This window comes from Cannabis sativa, chromosome 5 (genome assembly GCF_029168945.1).
Source record: "Cannabis sativa cultivar Pink pepper isolate KNU-18-1 chromosome 5, ASM2916894v1, whole genome shotgun sequence".
In the NCBI taxonomy this organism is placed as follows: Eukaryota; Viridiplantae; Streptophyta; class Magnoliopsida; order Rosales; family Cannabaceae; genus Cannabis; species Cannabis sativa.
This window is the reverse complement of record NC_083605.1, coordinates 11,852,249-11,876,403: the sequence shown is the minus strand read 5'-3', so window position 1 is coordinate 11,876,403 and position 24,155 is coordinate 11,852,249. Positions and strand designations below refer to the sequence as shown.

General features: G+C 31.0%; 1 long non-coding RNA gene across 1 annotated transcript; it reads left to right on the top strand.

The window, feature by feature from the left end:
• The first annotated feature begins 906 nt into the window (after window positions 1-906).
• On the top strand, window positions 907-5,373 carry LOC115715652 (uncharacterized). Its single transcript, XR_004011407.2, has 3 exons — window positions 907-3,065; window positions 3,603-3,665; window positions 5,128-5,373. It is a non-coding gene; the product is annotated as an uncharacterized LOC115715652 (long non-coding RNA).
• The last annotated feature ends 18,782 nt before the right edge of the window (window positions 5,374-24,155 follow it).

The window sequence follows — 24,155 nt, the reverse complement described above, 5'->3', positions numbered from 1 at the left end:
AGGGTAGAGCAGTAAATTTATCCCTATTCAGTGTAGATCATCAATAGAGGATCCTTGACTATTAGGATTATAACAATGGATAATCATAACGTATCTATATTGTGGTACATATAGAGCGTTCTATATAACTGAGAGTGCAATTTCATGTTCTATAGTGGTTCAATGAGGAATTAATAAATTAGGGAATTTACTTGGTAAATTCTAGATCTACTTATTGGAAGCTCGGTTATATAGGCCCATGGTCCCCTCACTAGTTGAGATAATAATGCTTGCATACTCAGTTAATTGATTTTAGTTAATCAATTATAATTCTAAAGTTAGACTATGTCTTATTTAAGAATTTTCACTAAGCAAAGGCTTAATTGTGAAGAAAAGAGGTTTTGGGGTCAATTTGTTAATTAAGAGACTTTGTATGGTCTTAATAAATTACATAAATGGTAATTTTATTTAGTAATTAATTATAATTATTAAATAAATAGTTTTTGCATTTGTAGGTTTGAATTGAAAAATATGGTATTATTGAAAAGAAGAATAAGTGGTTGAAAAAAGTGGCAAAATTGTAACTAGAGATGGGTCCCTTTGAAGTGTACGGCCACATATGTTTTTTGTCCAATATTTTATTCTTTTTTAATCCATATAATTCAACCCTAAGCCCTAGTTGAAACACTATAAAAGGAACATAATACTCTCATCTCATCCACTTTTCCAATTAATGTCAACTTGACTATTCAACCAAACTTAGATGAGAGAGTTTCTTCCTTGGTGATTTCAAACCTCCTTGATTGTTCTTCACCCATTCGAAGCTTGAGTGAATGAGTGCCATGCCCACACATAGCAAGCCAAGTACTCAATCATAGTGAGTAAGACGGTGGTAACCAAACCCAAAGGAGAGAAAGAGATCTAGGTTCAGATCTTGATAATGCTCTGCTACATAAAGGAATCAAGGGCTAGAGATCTTGAACGGAAGGAGTCATTATATTCTGCTGCAACCAATGTAAGGTTTTCTTAAACCCCTATGTGTTTATTTCATTGTTTTAGAGAATTCATATTTAGGATGTTAATCAATATACTTGTTAGTAAATCTAGATCCTGGTAAAATATTCCCAACAATCACAGTACCAAGTCACAAGTAAACAGAGTCCTGAAACTATGAACAAAAAGAAAGAGATGGAAAAGATACCCTATGTTGCTGTAGTAGGGTCAATCATGTACCTTATGGTATGTTCAATACTTAATTTTTCCCATAGTATCAGTTGTCTTAGTAGATATATGGCCAATCCAGGAAAGGATCATTGACATACAATGAAATGGTTAATGAGATACTTGGTGGGAACTATCAATGAAGGACTTTTGTATAAACAAAAAGCTGGAGTGGTTAGTTTTGAAAGGTTTAGTGATTCAGATTATGCAGATCACAAACACACCAAAAGATCTACCTGAACCTACCAGTTCTTAGTGTGTTGAAATTATGTTAGCTAAAAAACATAATTGTTATCTATGATAGCTCTAGCCACCACAGAAGTTGAGTTCATGGTAGCTATAGAGGCCATAAAGGAGTGTGGTTGGATTCAAGGGATTATGAAAGAGCTAAAGCTATTTGAAGATATTGCATGGATTAATTTGGATAGTCAAAGTGCTATACAGTTGTACAAGAATTTCATGTATCACGGTAGAACCAAGAATATAGACATCAAATATTTTTTCATAAGGGAAAAGGTACCACAAGGACATATCAAAATAGAAAAGGTGCATACAGATGACAATTCCTCTCATATGGGAAAAAAGTTATAACTCTAGGAAAGTTTTATCATTGTAAGGACTTGCATAGAATTGGAATTAGCTAATACAACTTTGAGAATTTCTGAACTCCCTGGTGGCTTATAATCATTAGTTTTGAGTTATAGTGACAGGCTAGGTGTTGGATCATCTCTCATTAAACTTAGCCACGTGTTCATCCTAGATCATCTCTCACATACTTAGTTAGAAAAAGAAAATAATTATTATTTTTTTCAGTTATTTTCTGTTACTCGAAGCTTTCAAGCCATGTTTGTGTTAAGGTTTATGCACTGAAAAGCCTATAAAGATATTTATATTTATAAATAAGAGTTTAATATTTTCATATATGCTTGAATGTTAAATTATTAATATTTTATATTGAATAATTTATATATAATTATCAGAAAATTTATTAGTCATACATAAGATTATGACTTGTATTGTACGGAGAATTAATGTCACTTATCCCTGAATAAAACAGTCAGCAACATATTAAAGTTATGAAATCTTTATTCAACGGTTGCTAGTACACTCACTGATGCCCGTTATTTGGTGCAAGCAATCTCGATTTAGATTGCTGATGTAGTATGATATTTAAGTGACATTATTGTATATAATAGAGGTCATATATGTGCAAGAACCGCATACTTAGAAAATATATTAGTAGGGCAATTAGCATTAAACACTTTTATTTTATGATTATATATGGATATTTGTCTTGTGGGTCCTATTTTCAAAAAATAGGCATTAAAATTATAATTTTCAATTCTGAAGATTTAATTAGACTCTAAGTGTATTATTTATACTGTATGTGAAATTTTAATATTTTTATAATTTTTGTTCGGTAACAATGAAAAATGCAATAGATGGTCGTTAGAGTCACATGGGTTAGGTTAGAACCTTTTATCTAGTAGGACAATCAGAAGTTTAATTTTTGAATATTGGAGTTAGGCGAGGTTATGGTATCAGACTATTTTACTCCTAAGCCATATTATTATCTAAGCTTGAAGTAAGAGGCAAAATGGTCATTTTGTCTAATTTTGTGGTTTTGTCCTTTAGTGGATTTTAGCATTTTGGACTTATTTTCTTAACTGAAGTAAAATAATTAAGTTACTAATTAAAAGTTATTCTTTTAGATAAGTTAGAAATTAAGATTAATCTATTACCCCCTCTCTCTCTCTCTCGACACTTCTTGAACCCAAAGGAATCAAGGTTTCATCTCCAGTTTTCTATCATTTCTAGCTGGGAATTTAAGGTAATTCAGAAGCTATTGTAAGGGATAAGCTAAGGTAACCCTAGAAACTTTTTTCTTTAAGTGGCTTTGTCTGAACCAGTGGCCTTTAGGGTTTGATTTTTGGGTTCATATCATGTTATTTGAAGCTTAATTGAGTTGTTTTTGTTGGTTATTTCTTGGGTTAAACAAGTTTGAGTTCAAGAACAATGGTGAATTTTACAAATTGAGGTTATTTTTGGTTCTGTCACTTGGAACTTGTTTATTGTGGTATGTTTAGCTGATCTAGAGCTTAGTTTATTTTGAGTTGTTTTGGTGAGTCTTTGTTTTTTTGTAGCAAAAACTAGTAGACCGTTTCTGTGGAAACGGCCTGCCGTTTTTACTAGTAGGGGCCCAAAAAAAAAATGGCTTGTCGTTTTTACAGAAATGGCTTGCATTTTTTGGGCAGTTTTTTCGTAATTTCATTTTTTTGTGTTTCCTTGATATTTAAGGCTTTACCATGTTATTTATCGATAGAGAAACTTTTAGTTTTGAGTTTAGGTCCCCAAAAAAGTTTTAGAAAGTTGTTTATCCTATTTATGTAATTGTGACATAGGGCCTCCATTCAATGCGTGAATTTCCATTCAGGTTGACCGGCATACTTGAATCAAGAAACGAGGTAAGACTAGCATAAGATAAGTATATGTATATGTGTATGTATGTAAATTATGTTATATTATTTGTTATAATATAATATAGATTAAAATATTTAAATGTGACATATTATATATTAATATGAGATTAATATATATTATGTGTTGGATGTTGTATTATATCATATATAGTATAATAATACACATAAAAGTTGTAACATATGAGGAGTTACAAATCTAAAATAGATTGTAACTTAAGGATCACATGTAATTAAGTGTGTTCTTACATATGAAAGTTATGGAATCAATGGGATAAGTTTCTTGTTGTTAGAAATTGTTACAATACTCAATTAAATCATTTAAATGAGTATTGGGACGTTAGAGGAAGATTTAAATTGAAGAGGAGTTACAAAAACTAAATTTTAAGTTTTCTGGAAATAGCTGTTTAATGGTTGTTTTTTATGTTATTTTATGGTTGTTTTACGAACACCTGGAACCAGTTTTTGAAAACATTCATAAACGTACATAAATTAATTGAGCATGTTTCCAGCTCTCTTGTCCAACGTTTTTATCCCATTAAAAACCAATTAAAGTGTTGGTAATAGCCATGTGATGAAAGGATTTGATTTTCAAATGTGATCCTCAAAACACTATAAATAGAGGTCTTGAGTTCACTTTGGGAGAGAACAAGTTTCTATCAAGAGATCATATTGCTAGAAACACTATAAGCTTGATAAATCCAGAAAACTATTTCCATTCTTTTCTTTTCTCTAAGTGCTTATGGTAGGGGGAAATAAGCTTTTGGACAAAGGTGTAAGACCTTGTTCAAGTTTTGCGATTCCCCTTTTATACACTTGTGGTGTATGTGGTGTTGAGATTGCTCTCACATCTCTTTTATATATATGTTATTTATATATTGTGTTTCATGTGTAGCTTATTACTTTGAGTTGTAATTCTTCTCTTCGTCTCTATATTCTCTATTTTATGTGTATATTTTGTTTAGTGTTGTTACATTATTTAATCCGTGATTTTGTCCTTTGTATTATTTGTCATTGAGTTGTAATCTTGTTGGTTTGATATTTCTATTGGAGCACAACAATTTTCCAACAAATTATGTGTTGTGTATGTGATTCGTATACTACTAACATTAGTACGGTAGCGGTACAGAGTGCATTGGTATAGTATATGATGTTCAAAGAGTACGTGACAATGTTACCAACACTAGTATGAGACGAGTACATAGTGCATGTGGTACACCACTCATTGGAATTGGGGTACAGTTTAGCCCTACCAACACTAGTATGGGATGAGTACTTAGTGCATGTGATACAGAGGCCGTACATCTGTTAAAAACGTTCTTGATGCATCTAAAATCTTGTAAATATGTGTATGGACGGCTAGATACAAATTAGTATTATGTTATATGTTTTATGCTTTATGCTTTTTTTACTGAGTATGTTGACTCACAGATATTGTTTGCATGTGTAGGTAAAAGAAAGGCTAAGGTTGAGTACCGATGAGTCCAGAGCTCGGAGATGATTCTACATATCAAGATGGTTACACTTGGAGAGTTCAATCTTGGGACGACTTTGGCCTACATTTTGTAGTCGTAGAGCGACATGTCTATAAAGTGTATATTGAAGATGAATGTTAATTTTAAAGACGGGATTCCAACTTTTTGTACAGACATATATATATTTATAAAGTTTAAAGTTTAATTAAAAATTTAAATTTAACACGATTGTTAAGAAACTCTCTGATTAGCTAAGGAGTGCACAGTAAGTAAAAAATCACTGTGGGGGGCCTAAGCAATAGGGCGTTACAATATGACATAGGTCGATATGAAATTAATTTTTCTTTATCAAACATAACGTTTATTATAAAAACCTAATTCATATCATAAAAATGATCAATAATAGATCGACTTGAATCCCGAGTAATCATGAACTCATGCTCATGTTATTAGTTTATTTGATTCACTCATTAAAGTTTCTTAGAGAAGATGATTCTTACAACTTATATTTTAGAAATCTAATAATATAGATTGTTGGGAACATGATCTACAATTATAAAATCCTAACTTTCCTAACAGATTGAATGTTTGGTTCCCTTTAAATAGTAAGTCATTATCCACGTATCATTTTTTATTGGTATATTAAAACTATTTTTTAAAAAAATAAAAATTTAATGACTTGGACCAATTAGGAATTTCTACATGGTAATTTACTTAATACTTACCAACTAGGTAGCTACAGAAGTTCTATAATTATAACTTAAGTATTATTACCGCAAAAAATTAAGAAATTTTTACAACAAAAATCCAATTTACACAATTTATTACAAAAAAAACCCTACACGCTTACATCATCATTTTTACCTTTCCTCTTTCTTTCATTACAATTATACCACTTACACATCGATTCCATGCACAGACACGTGTGGCTTCCCTATCAACCATCAATCAACTTCCAATCACAGCCCTCTCTTTTTTCCTTTTGTTTTCATTTAATTTTTTATTGACTTTCAGTTTTTTTTTTTGAAGATCAATAACCTCCATTGTTGAAGCATAACTACCCACGATTCATCACGGTTTTTTTCCTCTCATTTTTTGTTCTTCCAAAATTTTTTAACTCCCACTAAAGCCACGATTCCTCACGGTTTTTTCCCTCTTAGTTTATTTTTGTTTCCAATTTCTTTTTAAAATGGCTATCACCCGTTCATCCTGTTGGATTTTATGCCCTAAATAAAACTCATTTCAATATAATCAGATTTACTTATTAATATAGATCATAAATAACATTTAATGTTGCATGGTTCACATGATTTATTTCATGATTATATGTACATAATGTATGAATTCATCCGAAACCCTTTTCACATACTTGATCCTGTTTATTGTGGCGTCAACATATTGGAAAGTAAACATGACTATGTGAATAAAGTTTCCTAAATTTATCAGACATAGGATTTTACTGATATGATAATCTACAACAAGAGTTTACTTGCATTTGGAGAAATCCTATGTTCTTTCCAGAGCATTGGTTAAAGTAAAGCTCAGGTTGGATGCATGGAGTATGCATCGGAAGGGACCGATATTGAACTTTGACTTAGATTTATTAAACTTACCGTAATATCTATTCAAGTCAATATCGCCTAGTTGATCCTAGATCAAATGTTCTTAATCCTGTTATGATTAGACTCAATCTTGAAAAGCTATTCGTGTTCTTTGATTTGTTAGTTAAGCCTACTTTTAGGTCAGGGTGATACGTACATTTTGGGAACACGGTAGTGCAATTGAGTGGGAGCGCTATCATAAACATGGAATCTATAGCTTCTATCTGGAGAATAGTAAGCAAAGGATGATCTCCTTCGAGCTTGACCAAACGAACATAAATGGTGGAGTACTCATTTCACATAAGCTGAAATATCATTTATACGGGGTCAAGTGTTTTAATGAATAAATAAATTGTAGGGTGTAACGGTAGTTTAATCCCTTTACAGTGTAGATCATTCATATAGAGGATCAGTGATCAAATTAGGATTATAACAATGGATAACTAATGATGTGTCTATATGGTGGAACATATAGAGCATTCTATATAACTGAGAGTGCAATTCTAAGTTCTATGCGTGGATTCAACAAAGAATTAATAAGTTAGTGAATTTTAGTGCTAAATTCTTGATCTACTTATTGGAAGCTCGGTTATATAGACCCATGGTCCCCGCACTAGTTGAGATAATATTGCTTGTAAGACTCATGTAATTGGTTTTGATTAATCAATTATAATTCTCAATTTAGACTATGTCTATTTGTGAAATTTTCACTAAGTAAGGGCGAAATTGTAAAGAAAGAGTTTATAGGGGCATATTTGTTAATTATGATACTTTGTATGGTTCAATTAATAAATATGATAAATGACAATATTATTTAATAATTATTTATAGTTATTAAATAGTTAGAATTGGCATTTAAATGGTTGAATTTGAAAATTGGCGCTTTTGAGAAAATCAGATGCAGAAAAGATAAAACTGCAAAATTGCAAAAAGTGAGGCCCAAATCCACTAGTATAGGGCCGCCCACTTTTGTAGGAAATTTAAACTGATTTTTTCATTATTTTAATGCCAAATAATTCAAACCTAACCCTAGTGGAATGCTATAAATAGATAGTGAAGGCTTCAGGAAAATTACACTTAAATTTTCTATTTTTCATGGAATTAACTTCCGATTTTTGGTATAGTTTTGTATTTATACTATTACTAGTCCTAATTCAATTCTAATTATCATTTTGAATTAATTTAATATTTTTTAAATTTAATTCAAGATATTAATGTAATTTGAATTTGAATAGAATTAGTATCTATCTTCTTGCTTAAAAATCTATCTTATTTTAAAATTTGATTATATCTTATCTTATTTTAAATTTAAAAATAAGATATTTATAATCATGTAATTTTTAAATGATATAAGATATTTTGCTAATTTTTAAATTTTGTTATTTTATTTATTTAAATTACATTTAAAATTTGAAAAAGATATTTATTTATCTTTTCTAATTTTTTATTTAATTTTTATTTATAAAATAACATTTAAAATTTAAAAGTAGTTAGCAAATTTTTGAAATGATATTTAGGTTGGTTGAAACCTAATTTTTCAAAAATTGTAGGTTTAATTTTAAATTTAAATTTTTTTTAATTTTTCGAAATTTTTTTTTATTATTTAATTAATTATTTTCGAAATTAAATATTTAATTTAAAATTAAATAAATCCTACATCCAACTATCCAACTAACCTTGTTGCAGGAGTATGTGTTTTAGCTTATTTGTAAGTTTTCAAAACCTATTATTACTTGATTGCAAATAGCCATGGTTACTTTTTGCCAGATCTAATGATCTGATGGCTCCACTCGGTCGAAGATAATAATTTGTAACAGGTATATTTACAATCTTCTTTCATCTGTGTATGACCTAGCAACATGATAGGATCCATCCAAAGTGTGCCTGTGTGAGCCTATGTGTTTAATTTTATTATAGATGCATATAGGTTAATGTTGCTAAAATAAATTATCATAGTTCTTGATAGAATTTATTTAGGCCCATTTAGTTATTGGGCTTATTCAATTAATAACAGTTGTTCTTATTAAGGTTAAATTCCTCTCTTTTGGGCCTTGTGTGAGAGTTGGGAGCCATAGAAGTGGGTACGACATACTGAACCCAGCACCCCCTCACATGAACCACCCCAATTGTGAAGGCCCATTTGCCTGATTTGAACAACTGTACTAGGTTAATTACACTAGTTTAACCTAATAAAATTGATTAGCAACATAATTAATTTCATTTATTTTGAAATTAATTTAAGAAAATTATAGTTTAAAGAATTTTTTATTCTAAGCTAAACTATATGTATTTTCTTGTATTTAATTAAATATAGAATTATAACCATCTAGATTCTTTCTGGAACTTAATTTAAATTTTTCATTAAATATTCTTATTTAAGTTGATATTTAGTTATCTACAACTAACCAACTTAAATTTGAATATCTTTTGAATTTCAAATTTCAAAATTAAGTTGAGGAATTTTAGGCATTGGTTATTAAGATTCTTTAGATATTTTTTAAGTTAATATCTTTTCGAATATTAACTTAAAATGGAATATTTTCAAATTAAGTGGTTACAACTTAATTTTTGATATTTAATTAAATTTAAATTTGAAAAATATTTAAGTTCTAGATTTTTTCTAATACAACTTAAATTAGATATTTTTTTTTTCAAATTTTGTGGAAAAGATACTTAGTCAAATAAGATATTTTCTAGATAGTTATTTCTAGACTACTTATTATTTCTAATATTAAATAGGAAAATATTATACATTGTGAAATTAATTATTTATTAATTAATTTTGGTACAATTTATTTTAAGTATATTTTTCCTAGTATTAAACTAGAGATTAATAATTAAGCCTTCTCTACACTTAATTATTTATTTCTTGAATTTAATACATTTAATTAATTTGAAAATTAAATATCTAAGTTGATTTTTATCATCATACTTAAATATTTCTTTTTCATGACATTTAATTAAATAGAAAATTATTTTTAGTTGAAATTTACTTTTTCAACTAAATTTAAATAATTTTCAAAATATATTTTTTCTTTATTTTATTAATCAAATTTCGGAATTGCATTTCTTAAATGCTGGAATTTCAAATTTTATTTGAAAAATATATTAAGTTGTAAATTAATTATTTATTTTAATTAATTCTTGGATCAACTTAAATCAATGATTTTTTTCATTTATTGATTAATTTAAAATAAATTGAATTAAAGTATATTATTAGAAATTGAATTAATTAGTCAAAGGAAAATCTAGATAGGTGATATTTTTGCTTGAAGTATTTTTCTAGTGTATTTAATTAAATAGAAAATTAATATTTAAGTTGATTTTCATCATCATACTTAAATATTTGAAATTTTTCTTATATATTTAATTAAATAGGAAAATTATATTTTTTGTTGTAAATTAATTTTATTAATTAATTTTGGGCCAACGTTAAATTAGAATAATTTTTCCAGGATTAATTTTTTATTTTAACATGCATTTTCGAAAATTGTATTCTTAAATACTTTAATTTTTCGAAATGCAATATATATTTATAGAAAATTAAATTTGAGTTGTAAATTAATTTATATTAATTTTGTAACAACTTAAATTGAATATTTTTCTAAATATTTATTGGAAATTATTACTAAGATGGAAATAATTCACGTTATTTTTATATCCATCTAAGTAAAATTTATAAATATTAAATTAAAATTTATATTTAGAATTTTTCATTCTAAATTGGAAATTTTAAATAAATATATATTTAAAATAAATAAATTAAATTAAGAGAATCAAAGAAAATACAACTCACTTTAAATAATGAGCTTGATTATTATTAAGATATTCGATCTCCATTGTTGGTCTTACAAAAGTTAAATGTTTTCAATATAACCTCGAGACGCTAGACTTCGTCCCCCTATGGATGGTTATTCGTTGAACGCATTTAACACCGTAAGATTTCATTTGATAAGTGTTTTGTAAGTTTTCGTCTCTATTAGACTCTCCCCTACGGTGACTGCTTAGAGATAAACTTATGAAACATGAAACAATGGTGGAAGCTCATAAAATGAGAATAACCTTGACTCTCGCCTACCGGGACAACGTTGGATTCTTATTTTGATCGAATAAAAGGTTGCTAGAATGGTTTCTATTTTAGATGAGCTGACAACTCTATTCAATATATGATACTTTGACTCTCGCCTACCGGGACACTGTATCAGTTTGTTGAAAACCTTGGAAATTATTTAGGATTGTATGTTTTAGTATTTTCACTAGTCATTCCTACTTGCTATATGTTTATAATTTCTAAATTGTGTATGAATTTATATTGAACCATGTTATTTTCTGTTATTAAGTTGTAGTTTAATTTTGAATCTTCATTGTTGGTCTAACATGTTTGTTTTTCTAATGAGATAAATCCCTAATGGATTTTCACCATTAGACATACATAATAGTGTAAGATCTCGAAAGATAAATATTGTATATGCAACATCTAGCTGTTCATCAATTGATGACACCTTAGACTAGTATTTTTACAATATGAAGCAAGAAGATTACATAAATAAGATTACTTTGTCTTTCGCTAATCGAAGCATCGTTGGATTCTTATTTATAAACGAAATTATCCTAATTCCTCTTAGCTTATTCATTTCGAATTAGCTTCAAAACATATCATTGGATGAATGGTCTATAAATCATTTCATGTCATTATATTTTCTCTTAAGAAATTAAATGACGCATATGATTATAATCCCGAAATTCTATTCCCAATTGATATAAATCCTCAATCTTAGAAATCTCCTACTTGTATGGGCAAATCTGACTTAGAGTTTGTATTAGTAGTGGTGGTCCAAGAAAGAATTACTCATTATATTTGGTTGAATTTAAGTCTTTGACTTTAATTTTAGAATCCAAACAGAAATTTTCTTATATTTCTAATTCCAGATACAATACAGTTACACTTTCTCAAGTGTTTAAAATCCATCTTTTATTAATGGATTCAAACTGTATGGAATATGAGTTAGGTATTCTATGACCAGGATCCACTTGCACTATTCTTTTATAAACCTATGTCATCAAAAGACACTACCACATTTTTTTTAATCTATGGCATTTGTATCTTGTTCATAGTGGATTTGACAAGATCAATCTCTGCAAAGAGTTAATATGCCTATATCCACTGAAAGTAGTTCATCTCATTCGCAGATGGATGTACATTCAGGGGTGGACATGAGATTTTCGTTGTATTCTTAAAACGATCACTCTAGATTATACCTTTTAGCAAGAAATTTGAAATGTTTGAAAAATTTCACTAATTTCTAGCAATGGTTAAAACCATTAAGGTACGTGGTTAAAGATCTTGCGAACTGATAGGGGTGGAGAAATAGTTAGTAGATATGCAGTTCAAAGATCATTAAATTGATTTTTGAATTATATCCAAACTTACTTCCCCAGAAATTTCGAGTTGCATATTGATGATTAGTTACTAGTTGTTGCCTAAATCCTTCTATGGTAATACAATTTCAGAATGATGTAATGGTTGGGTACTTAATGTAAATCATTACTAGATTCATGGATGACCTAATCAAAATCTTAAGAAAAGCTAGAACTGTTAACCATGGTTTGTTAGCTATTCTAAGTGATTAGGGGTGGACCATCCCATTGTCAATAGATAAGAAAGTGTTTGTCCAAACAAATACTACTTTTCTAAGAAAATGACTAAGTCTGAAAAACAAGTAGAAAATAAAGGAGATATTTAATTCTTGATTCCAAAAATGTTCTATCATCTTATATAACATATGATGATCCCACTGCCTCTGTTGTCTTGTCACAACCGAAGAGATCAATACCATTTAGATTTCTTAGACATAATTCACGGTACCTTGTCGTAGTGGGAGAGTTTCTAGGAACTCACCTTCTTATGACTTGGGAGACACTAGTGATTAAAATCCATTGTGAGTTTAAACAAGCAATGGATTGTCAAGATAAGAAACTAAGAAGAAAGCCAATAGAACTATGGTTTAATCCATTCACATGGAGTAACCTAAAGTTTTCTATTACAAGGACATAAAAGGAAATTTTCGTTTATAAGTCCATTCAATGGACTTAACAGAACTTCCTGTTCCTAGTATTATAGGTTTGAGTTTATCTAAACCTATGGCTTGTGGTATACCTGGTAATTACTTACTCTAATGCAAGTAACTTACTTTAGTAAGATGCTGAAGCATTTTCTTTCTAATGGCAATCTATAGAAGGTTCACAACTTCTTAGGTATAGATTTTATTTATCTAAGGAAAAGTCTTAACTATTCCAGAAAAGATAAAGCCATGAAAGAATTTCTTATATCAACAGTGAGAGGTCTTAGATATGCTTTTGTATGCCTTAGACCAGACACCTGCTGTTGAGTGGGAGTAATGAGTAGGTATCAGATTAATTCAGGAGAAGAACATTGGAAGACAATCAAGTAAATCCTAAGATTAAGAAGAGGAACTATATGTTAGTCTATAAGGGTATGTTTAAAACTCTTAGACTACACCATATCAGATTTCGAAATTTGCCTTTGTGCTAGCAAATCTTTCTGATAAGATGGTGGTTACTCTGGGGGTGGAATAGTGATTTTGGAGAAGTGTAAAAACCTATCTGAAGTCTCTAGGTCTACCAGAGAGAGACTGAATGTTAAGGTTGCAGGAAAGGTACTTATTCAGTCTAAGGAAAGTTCTATACATTTTTGGCATCATTCCAAATTGCCTTAAACTACTAGTGTTAATTTCCTGATTAACCAAAAGTAGTTGCCAAAGATATAGAATCCAGTATCCCAAGAGAGTAGACATATAGAGAGGAATTTCACATTATCAATGATTTTGTGATTAAAGGAAGAGTAATGGTGGAGAAAAGGTTGTGTTTAATTCAACCTTTCAGATCCTATTACGAGGAGTTTACTACTACTACACTTGATTTGTATATCAAGGTGTTGAGATTATTTGAAACACACTTTTTGTTTTATATTAGTGCAAGTGGGAGTTTGTTGGGTTTTATGCCCTAAATAAAACTCATTTCAATATAATCAGATTTACTTATTAATATAGATCAGAAATAACATTTAATGTTGCATGCTTCACATGATTTATTTCATGATTATATGTACATAATGTATAAATTCATCTGAAACCCTTTTCACATACTTGATCCTGTTTATTGTGCCGTCAACACATTGGAAAGTAAACATGACTATGTGAATAAAGTTTCCTAGATTTATCAGACACAGGGTTTTACTGATATGATAATCTACAACAAGAGTTTACTTGTATTTGGAGAAATACTATGTTCTTTCCAGAACATTGGTTAAAGTAAAGCTCAGGTTGGATGCATGGAGTATGCATAGGAAGGGACCGATATTGAACTTTGACTTAGATTTAATTAAACTTACCGTAAAATCTATTCAAGTCAATATCGCCTAGTTGATCCTAGATCAAATGATCTTAATCCTGTTATGATTAGGCTCAATCTTGAAAGGCTATTCGTGTTCCTTGAATTGTTAGTTAAGCCTACTTTTAGGTCAGGGTGAAACGTACTTTTTGGGAACACGGTAGTGCAATTGAGTGGGAGTGCTATCATAAACATGGAATCTATAGCTTCTATCTGGCGAATAGTAAGCAAAGGATGATCACCTTCGAGCTTGACCAAACGAAAATAAATGGTGGAGATCTCATTTCACATAAGCTGAAATATCATTTATACGGGGTCAAGTATTTTAAGGATAAAATACATAGTAGGGTGTTACGGTAATTTAATCCCTTTACTGTGTAGATCATTCATATAGAGGATAATTGATCACATTAGGATTATAACAATGGATAACTAATGATGTGTCTATATGGTGGAACATATAGAGATTCTATATACTGAGAGTGCAATTCTAAGTTCTATGCGTGGATTCAACGAAGAATTAATAAGTTAGTGAATTTTAGTGCTAAATTCTTGATCTACTTATTGGAAGCTCGGTTATATAGACCCATGGTCCCCCCACTAGTTGAGATAATATTGCTTGTAAGACTCATGTAATTGGTTTTGATTAATCAATTATAATTCTCAAATTAGACTATGTCTATTTGTGAATTTTTCACTAAGTAAGGGCGAAATTGTAAGGAAAGAGTTTATAGGGGCATATTTGTTAATTATGATACTTTGTATGGTTCAATTAATAAATATGATAAATGACAATATTATTTAATAATTATTTATAGTTATTAAATAGTTAGAATTGGCATTTAAATGGTTGAATTAGAAAATTGGCGTTTTTGAGAAAATCAGATGCAGAAAAGGTAAAACTGCAAAATTGCAAAAAGTGAGGCCCAAATACACTAGTATAGGGCCTGCCACTTTTGTAGGAAATTTAAACTGATATTTTCATTATTTTAATGCTAAATAATTCAAACCTAACCCTAGTGGAATGCTATAAATAGATAGTGAAGGCTTCAGAAAAATTACACATAAATTTTCTATTTTTCCTTCAGAGAAAAACCTGAGCCTTTCTCTCTCCCTATCTTTAGCTGCCACTTCTTCTTTCTCTTCCCTCTTGAATTTCGAAATCCTTAGTGTATGAGTAGTGCCCACACACATCAAGTGATACCTCAATCATAGTGAGGAAGATCGTGAAGAAAGATCATCAGCAAAGGAGTTTCAGCATCAAAGATTCAGAGAAAGAGATCCAGGTTAAGATATTGATAATGCTCTGCTACAGAAAGGAATCAAGGGCTAGATATCTGAACGGAAGGAGTCATATTATTCCGCTGCAACCAATGTAAGGTTTCTTAAACTTTATATGTGTTTATTTCATCGTTTTAGAAAGTTCATATTTAGGGTGTTAATAAACATACTTGTGAGTAGATCTAAGATCCTGGTAAAATAATTTCCAGCAATTTGTATCTTGTTCATAGTGGATTTGACAAGATTAATCTTTGCAAAGAGTTAATATGCCTATATCCACTGAAAGTAGTTCATCTCATTCGCAGATGGATGTACATTCAGGGGTGGATATGAGTTCTTCGTTGTATTCTTAAAACGATAACTCTAGATTATACCTTTTAGCAAGAAATTTGAAATGTTTAAATATTAGCAATGGTTAAAACAATTAAAGTAAGTGGTTAAAGATCTTGCGAACTGATAGGGGTGGAGAAATAGTTAGTAGATATGCAGTTCAAAGATCATTAAATTGATTTTGAATTATATCCAAACTTACCTCCCCAGAAATTTCGAGTTGCATATTGATGATTAGTTACTAGTCGTTGCCTAAATCCTTCTATGGTAATACAATTTCAGAATGATGTAATGGTTGTATACTTCATGTAAATCATTACTAGATTCATGGATGACCTTATCAAAATCTTAAGAAAAGCTAGAACTGTTAACCATGGTTTGTTAGCTATTCTAAGTGATTAGGGGTGGACCATCCCATTGTCAATAGATAAGAAAGTGTTTGTTCAAACAAATACTACTTTTCTAAGAAAATGACTAAGTCTGAAAATCAAGTAGCAAATAAAGGAGATATTTATTTCTTGATTCCAAAAGTGTTCAATCATCTTATTTGACATATGATGATCCCACTGCCTCTGTTGTCTTGTCACAACCAAAGAGGTTAATACCATTTATTTTCTTAGACATAATTCACGGTACCTTGTCGTAGTGGGAGAGTTTCTTTGAACTCACCTTCTTATGACTTGAGAGACACTAGTGTTTTAAAATCCATTGTGAGTTTAAACAAGCAATGGATTGTCAAGATAAGAAACTAAGAAGAAAAGCCAATAGAACTATGGTTTAATCTATTCACATGGAATAACCTAAAGTTTTCTATTACAAGGACATAAAAGGAAATTTTCGTTTATAAGTCTATTCAATGGACTTAACAAACTTCCTGTTCCTAGTATTATAGGTTTGAGTTTATCTAAACCTATGGCTTGTGGTATACCTGGTAATTACTTACTCTAATGCAAGCAACTTACTTTAGTAAGATGCTGAAGCATTTTCTTTCTAATGGCAATCTAGTGAAGCTTCACAACTTGTTACGCATAGATTTTATTTATCTAAGGAAAAGTCTCAACTATTCCAGAAAAGATAAAGCCAAGAAAGAATTTCTTACATCAACAGTGAGAGGTCTTATATATGCTTTTGTATGCCTTAGACCAGACACCTGCTGTTGAGTGGGAGTAATGAGTAGGTATCAGATTAATCCAGGCGAAGAACATTGGAAGACAATCAAGTAAATCTTAAGATTAAGAAGAGGAACTATATGTTAGTCTATAAGGGTGTGTTTAAAACTCTTAGACTACACCATATCAGATTTCGAAATTTGCCTTTGTGCTAGTAAATCTTTCTGATAAGATGGTGGTAGTGTAAAAACCTATCTGAAGTCTCTAGGTCTACCAGAGAGGGACTGAATGTTAAAGTTGCAGGAAAGGTACTTATTCAGTCTAAGGAAAGTTCTATACATTTTTGGCATCATTCCAAATTGCCTTAACTACTAGTGTTAATTTCCTGATTAAGCCAAAAGTAGTTGCCAAAGATATAGAATCCAGTATCCTAAGAGAGTAGACATACAGAGAGGAATTTCACATTATCAATGAATTTGTGATTAGGGAAGAGTAATGGTGGAGAAAAGGTTGTGTTTAATTCAACCTTTCAGATCCTATTACGAGGAGTTTACTACTACTACACTTGATTTGTATATCAAGGTGTTGAGATTATTTGAAACACACTTTTTGTTTTATATTAGTGCAAGTGGGAGTTTGTTGGGTTTTATGCCCTAAATAAAACTCATTTCAATATAATCAGATTTACTTATTAATATAGATCAGAAATAACATTTAATGTTGCATGGTTCACATGATTTATTTCATGATTATATGTACATAATGTATGAATTCATCTGAAACCCTTTTCACATACTTAATCCTATTTATTGTGTCGTCAACACATTGGAAAGTAAACATGACTATGTGAATAAAGTTTCCTAGATTTATCAGACATAGGGTTTTACTGATATGATAATCTACAACAAGAGTTTACTTGCATTTGGAGAAATGCTATGTTCTTTCCAGAGCATTGGTTAAAGTAAAGCTCAGGTTGGATGCATGGAGTATGCATCGGAAGGGACCGATATTGAACTTTGACTTAGATTTAGTAAACTTACCGTAATATCTATTCAAGTCAATATCGCCTAGTTGATCCTAGATCAAATGTTCTTAATCCTGTTATGATTAGGCTCAATCTTGAAAGGCTATTCGTGTTCTTTAATTTGTTAGTTAAGCCTACTTTTAGGTCAGGGTGATACGTACATTTTGGGAACACGGTAGTGCAATTGAGTGGGAGCGCTATCATAAACATGGAATCTATAGCTTCTATCTGGCGAATAGTAAGCAAAGGATGATCTCCTTCGAGCTTGACCAAACGAACATAAATGGTGGAGTACTCATTTCGCATAAGCTGAAATATCATTTATACGGGGTCAAGTGTTTTAAGGAATAAATACATTGTAGGGTGTAACGGTAATTTAATCCCTTTACAGTGTAGATCATTCATATAGAGGATCAGTGATCAAATTAGGATTATAACAATGGATAACTAATGATGTGTCTATATGGTGGAACATATAGAGCATTCTATATAACTGAGAGTGCAATTCTAAGTTCTATGCGTGGATTCAACGAAGAATTAATAAGTTAGTGAATTTTAGTGCTAAATTCTTGATCTACTTATTGGAAGCTCGGTTATATAGACCCATGGTCCCCGCACTAGTTGAGATAATATTGCTTGTAAGACTCATGTAATTGGTTTTGATTAATCAATTATAATTCTCAAATTAGACTATGTCTATTTGTGAATTTTTCACTAAGTAAGGGCGAAATTGTAAAGAAAGAGTTTATAGGGGCATATTTGTTAATTATGATACTTTGTATGGTTCAATTAATAAATATGATAAATGACAATATTATTTAATAATTATTTATAGTTATTAAATAGTTAGAATTGGCATTTAAATGGTTGAATTTGAAAATTGGCGTTTTTGAGAAAATCAGATGCAGAAAAGATAAAACTGCAAAATTGCAAAAAGTGAGGCCCAAATCCACTAGTATAGGGCCGGCCACTTTTGTAGGAAATTTAAACTGATTTTTTCATTATTTTACTGCCAAATAATTCAAACTTAACCCTAGTGGAATGCTATAAATAGATAGTGAAGGCTTCAGGAAAATTACACTTAAATTTTCTATTTTTCCTTCAGAGAAAAACCTGAGCCTTCTCTCTCCCTATCTTTGGCCGAACCCACTCTCTCTCTCTTCCTCATTGAGATTTCGAAATTCTTAGTGTATGAGTAGTGCCCACACACAGCAAGTGATACCTCAATCATAGTGAGGAAGATCGTGAAGAAAGACTTTCAGCAAGAAGGAGGTTTCAGCATCAAAGATTCAGAGAAAGAGATCCAGGTTCAGATATTGATAATGCTCTGCTACAGAAAGGAATCAAGGGCTAGATATCTGAACGGAAGGATTCATTACGTTCCGCTGCACCCAATGTAAGGTTTCCTAAACTTTATATGTGTTTATTTCATCGTTTTAGAAAGTTCATATTTAGGGTGTTAATAAACATACTTGTGAGTAGATCTAAGATCCTGGTAAAATAATTTCCAACACATTCTCATCTCCTTCCCCAGTTCAGAAAAAAAATTTCCAAGATGGGATTGAAATCTCTAGCTAACAAAGCAAAGGGTAAACGTCCAATTATTGAAGAGGAGGATTCTGATTTTGCTACTCCTGTAACCAAGCGTGGGAGGCCACATCCTAAGAAGAAATCAAAGCTTAGCGTGGAAGAGAAAATGGTTGATGAAGTTTCTGGGAAAAAGGTAGTGTTACTGCCGAAGTTCGAATCGAGGTTGGTTTTCAGTTTCATTTTTGTTTCCCCCTTTTTTGAACATTTTATTGTATTTTCAGTTTTTGCGTTTTTTTTTATTCTACTTTGTGAAATTTTAGGGTTTCTCTTTTAAAACTTCGTTTTGATGTTGTTTAATTTTTGAGGTCTTTAATTTTGTTTGATCAATTTATTTTGTTCTTTTCTGGGTTTGGCTTTTTAATTTGATTGTATTTACTTTCGTTATAGTGTTCGTTTGTGGTTTAGGTTCTGCATGTGTTTGTAATTTATTGTTAGATATTTTTGAAACTTATGTTTTCGTTTTAGTGTGTGTAATCAGTTGGTTGTAGTTTCCTCTTAGTTTGTTTATAGTTTAATATGTTTATGTTTGATGTGTTTTGGGATTTTTATTAGGTATAGTTGTTTGCTGTTAGTTTTTAGGTATCAATACGATTTCAGATGTTTGCTGTTTATATTTGTATGGTTGTTTCTGTTTGGGAGTTTGTTTTTAGTTTTGTTATAGTTTTATTATAGTTGTTATACTTGATTATTCACAATTTATAATTTATTGTTGCCATTTTGGTTATGTTGCAAGTCTGGGACTACAAATTTAGTCCATCTGATTATTACAGATCTAAATGTGTTTGCACTAGTCTTTTTTCTGTCATTGATAATATTAAGAAAACTTTATCTGTCAATTTACTGTCCATGTTTCGTGAGACTCAATTTGGTCATTTTCTAGATATGCCTGAGTTTGTTTTCCATCCCCAAGTTATTCATAGTCTACTATTGAGGGAAGTTTTCCAGCCCAATCCTAAAGAGTTTTGGGCTAAGGTTGCTGGCCGTTGCATACGGTTTAGTGCTGAGGAATTTTATTTGATTATTGGAATTGATTGTTTCGGAGATTGAAACAAGTTGTTGTTTTCATAGGAATCAAATCAGTTGGTAGAAATTTGTTTTCGTGGTGTAAAAACCATTGACCACAAAGCTATTCAGGATGCTTTTTTGGGTAGTAGGTGGGGTTTGGATGAGTCCCTTGGATTGAAACTGGCTGTGTTGTATTTTATTCAGTGTTTTCTTCTTAGTAATACTCCTGATAAATAAGTATCTAGGTTTGATCTAGATGTTGTGGATAGCGGTCGGTGGACGAGTATTGTTGGGGTAGGGAATCATTTGAATTGACTATTGATTCATTCAAAGGTAGAATTCAGCATGGGATTATAATGAAAAATAAGAAGGCAGAGAAGGAGGCTAGTATGATGGTTGGTATAGGGCTTTAGGATGTCCATGGGTTTTTACTGTTTGGTTTCATAAATGTTGTTCTGCTATGGTCAACACTTTCTGTAAAAGAGTTTCATCTACGATTCCAAGGATTCTGAATTGGAGCAACACCAGTGTGACCAAAAATCAAACTCTTTGAGACTTGAAGGGCAAGATTTTTGATTTACCGTTGAACAAGCTAAAATACAGTTTCTTTATTGTTTTTTTTTTCAGTTTTATGCTATTGTTAATATTTTGATTATTTAATTGTTTTTTTTTTCATTTTTATATTCTGTTTGATTATGTTGTTCAGTTAAAGATCAAAAACATATGTCCTACTGATGAAGAGAGGCAGAAGCTTCAACTTGAAGGTTTATTTCTTGATGAGTCTATTGATGACCGTGGTATATCGAAGCAAACATTTGAGAGTGGTTCATCTTCAAAGAAATCTGATTCAGGGGATATTGATTTGATGAAATCTACGTTGGAGATGGTCATTTCGAATCAAGCATCATTGGCTGAAGACTTCATATCCTTGAGGTGTTTTGTTGATCTTAATTTCAAGTCTGTAATGACTGTAATTAAGGATATTCAACAGAAGGTTAATGTCATTCATTGTCGTCCTTCTGATGAGGTATTTAATTATAGTTTATTGTTTCTGTTTTTTCATGCTTTGTTTTTAGTTTCTTTACTGTTTTATTTAAGTTGCATTTGTGTTGTTTGAATCAGGGAAAGTCATATGATAAATTAGTAACTCAAGATTCTGATGATGATGTTGATGATGATCATGATGAGAAGGAACTGCCTAATCCTGAAAATATTGATTCCGACTCCGATGATGGTGATGAGTTGGTTAAAGATGGTGGTGATGCTGATGATGCTGATAAGGTTCCTCCTTCTGAAGTGAATCCATCTGAGGTTGTTGGAGGCAGTGATGAGAGGGCTAAGGATGTTGAGAAGCCAAAGGGCAATGAGTCTGGATTAAAGGGGGGTGATTTTTTTGATGGGTTAAGCCAGCTTGAAATTGATGATGATCAAGTTGTGTTGGCTGGCTTGGAGGCTGTTCGTAAAATCCATGTAAGTGTATCTTAATTTGTTTGCAAGAAAATTATGTTTTATTTTGGTTGCTTAATAGTTTTCTGTTTGTTTTGCAAATGTTTAATTTCAGTCTTTGTTTTTTTAAGGTCCCCCAAGCCAATCCAGATGTTGTTGGTCAAAAGTCAGCTGCCCTTCATACTGATGAAGAAACTGAGGACACTGTCTCTGATACACCTCTGTTGGATAAGAGGAAACGTGCTCCGGCCTTGAAATCTCCTTTTGTTGATTTCGGGTCGGCTGATGTGGGGAGCACTCCAATGGAGGTAATGTCCTCAGGTTCTCAATTAGCTGGGGATGATAGGGATTTTAAAATGGTTACCTATGTGAAGGGCCTTTATGCTCTTAATGATTCATTTGCTGATCCCGTATCTCTTGAGATTGAGGCAAAGTTTGACGCGTGGATTGGTCAAGGCTTGCTTAAACATCCTAGGTGACTATTTTTATTATTTTTGTATTTGTATTCTGTTTTATTTTTCAATTTTATTCTGGTTTTAATATTGTTTTTTTTTTGTTGTTGTTTGTTTGTTCTTTTAGGCATTACAATTGTTATGTTGATGGTGCGAAGAAATTTTTCTCGGGTTTTAGGTTAGGTGTTGATTATGTGGAGGATAAAATATGGTTTTATCATTTGGCTACCTGCGACATGTTTATAAATGACTCGGTAAAGTTTCCATTTTCCATTATAGTTTATGATAGTTGGTTTTCAGTTGCTTTTTAAATGTTTTTAAGTTTAGATACTGTATTAAAGTTTTTAAACAGTTGTTCAACCTTTTGATTTGTATTTCTGTCATGTTTTTGTTTCAGCATATGAACACAATATTCTATTACCTTAGGAAAAAAGGTAAATATTCTTCCGCTGTGACATTGAATTTTGCGACAACTGATTGTCTCTTTGATGATTCCATCCAAGCTTTGTACCACAAGTTCAACGAAGCCAAGGCAATGAAGACTAAGATGTCGCACATTCATGCTGCCCACCCAATAGCGCATTACATCCGAGGTTTGCGAATTCCGTGTTCTAAGCCTTGGTATGAAGTCGATCATGTGTTATTCATCATAAATCTAAGGAGCGAAAGTCATTGGGTGTTTGGTCGTCTTAACTTGAATGATGGGAATTTGTTTCTATATAATTCTTTGAGGACTGCCAAAATGAATGTTACAGCTAGGAATGCAATGAAGGCTTATTCTGTGTTGCTCCCTTTGTTTTTTGATCTCCTTGGATTCTGGAAGAATAGGTCACATGCTCCTGATTTAGGTTCTGACCCTACAGCTCCTCTAAGAATTGTGGAGATTAGTGGTCTTCCGTCTCAGCAGAAAAAGTGAGTTATTTCTTTTAAGTTTATTTTATGTTGTTTTTTAGTTGCTAAACTGTTTTTCCTTTTTGTGTTTTTTTAGTGATTGCGGAGCATATGTGGCTGCATTTGCCGAGTTCTTCATCCATGGAAAAGATGTTCCTGCGGATTTTGACATCGAAGTTTATCGTACTCGACTTGCTGCCCTTTTCTTCTCATATGGCCAAAGGAAAATTGATGAAAGCATTGATAGCGAGGATGAGAAGCAAAGCAAGTCTTCTAAGGCTTCTAAATTGAAAAAGTAGGGTCTTTTAATTTAGTGACAATTTGGTGTTATTGGTTGAATCTATTATCAGACAATAGTTAGTGATTTTATGTTTCTAGGTATTATATTTGGTTTTATACTCTAGATCTGGTTTTAAACTTTTAGGATATTTGACATTAATCCTTATAATATGTTTATTTTATATGTTTGTATCAGCAGAAGTTGTATGTTTTTCTAATTGTTCAAGTTTTTATATACAGTCGCACAACTATGTAGAAACTATTTTACAACTATATACAAACAATGTACACTGTTCAGCGTACTTGTATTTTTTAATTGACTATCAATGTATTTATTCCCTTTTTTTCCCTTTCTCCATTTTCCTTTATTAATTATGTTTTATCAATTCCTATCTGACTTTTTTTAAAACTTTAATAAAGAAGTTATTTTTGTACTAAATATTTAAGAAGTGTCAAAACTGTCAAAAAACGATTTTGCAACTATTACCAAACTGTTTAAAATTTTTCAAAAAAAAAAAATCCCATGTGTATAGAATATAACATATCAACCTGTGTGAATTCTCACACAGAATTAAACAATTCAAA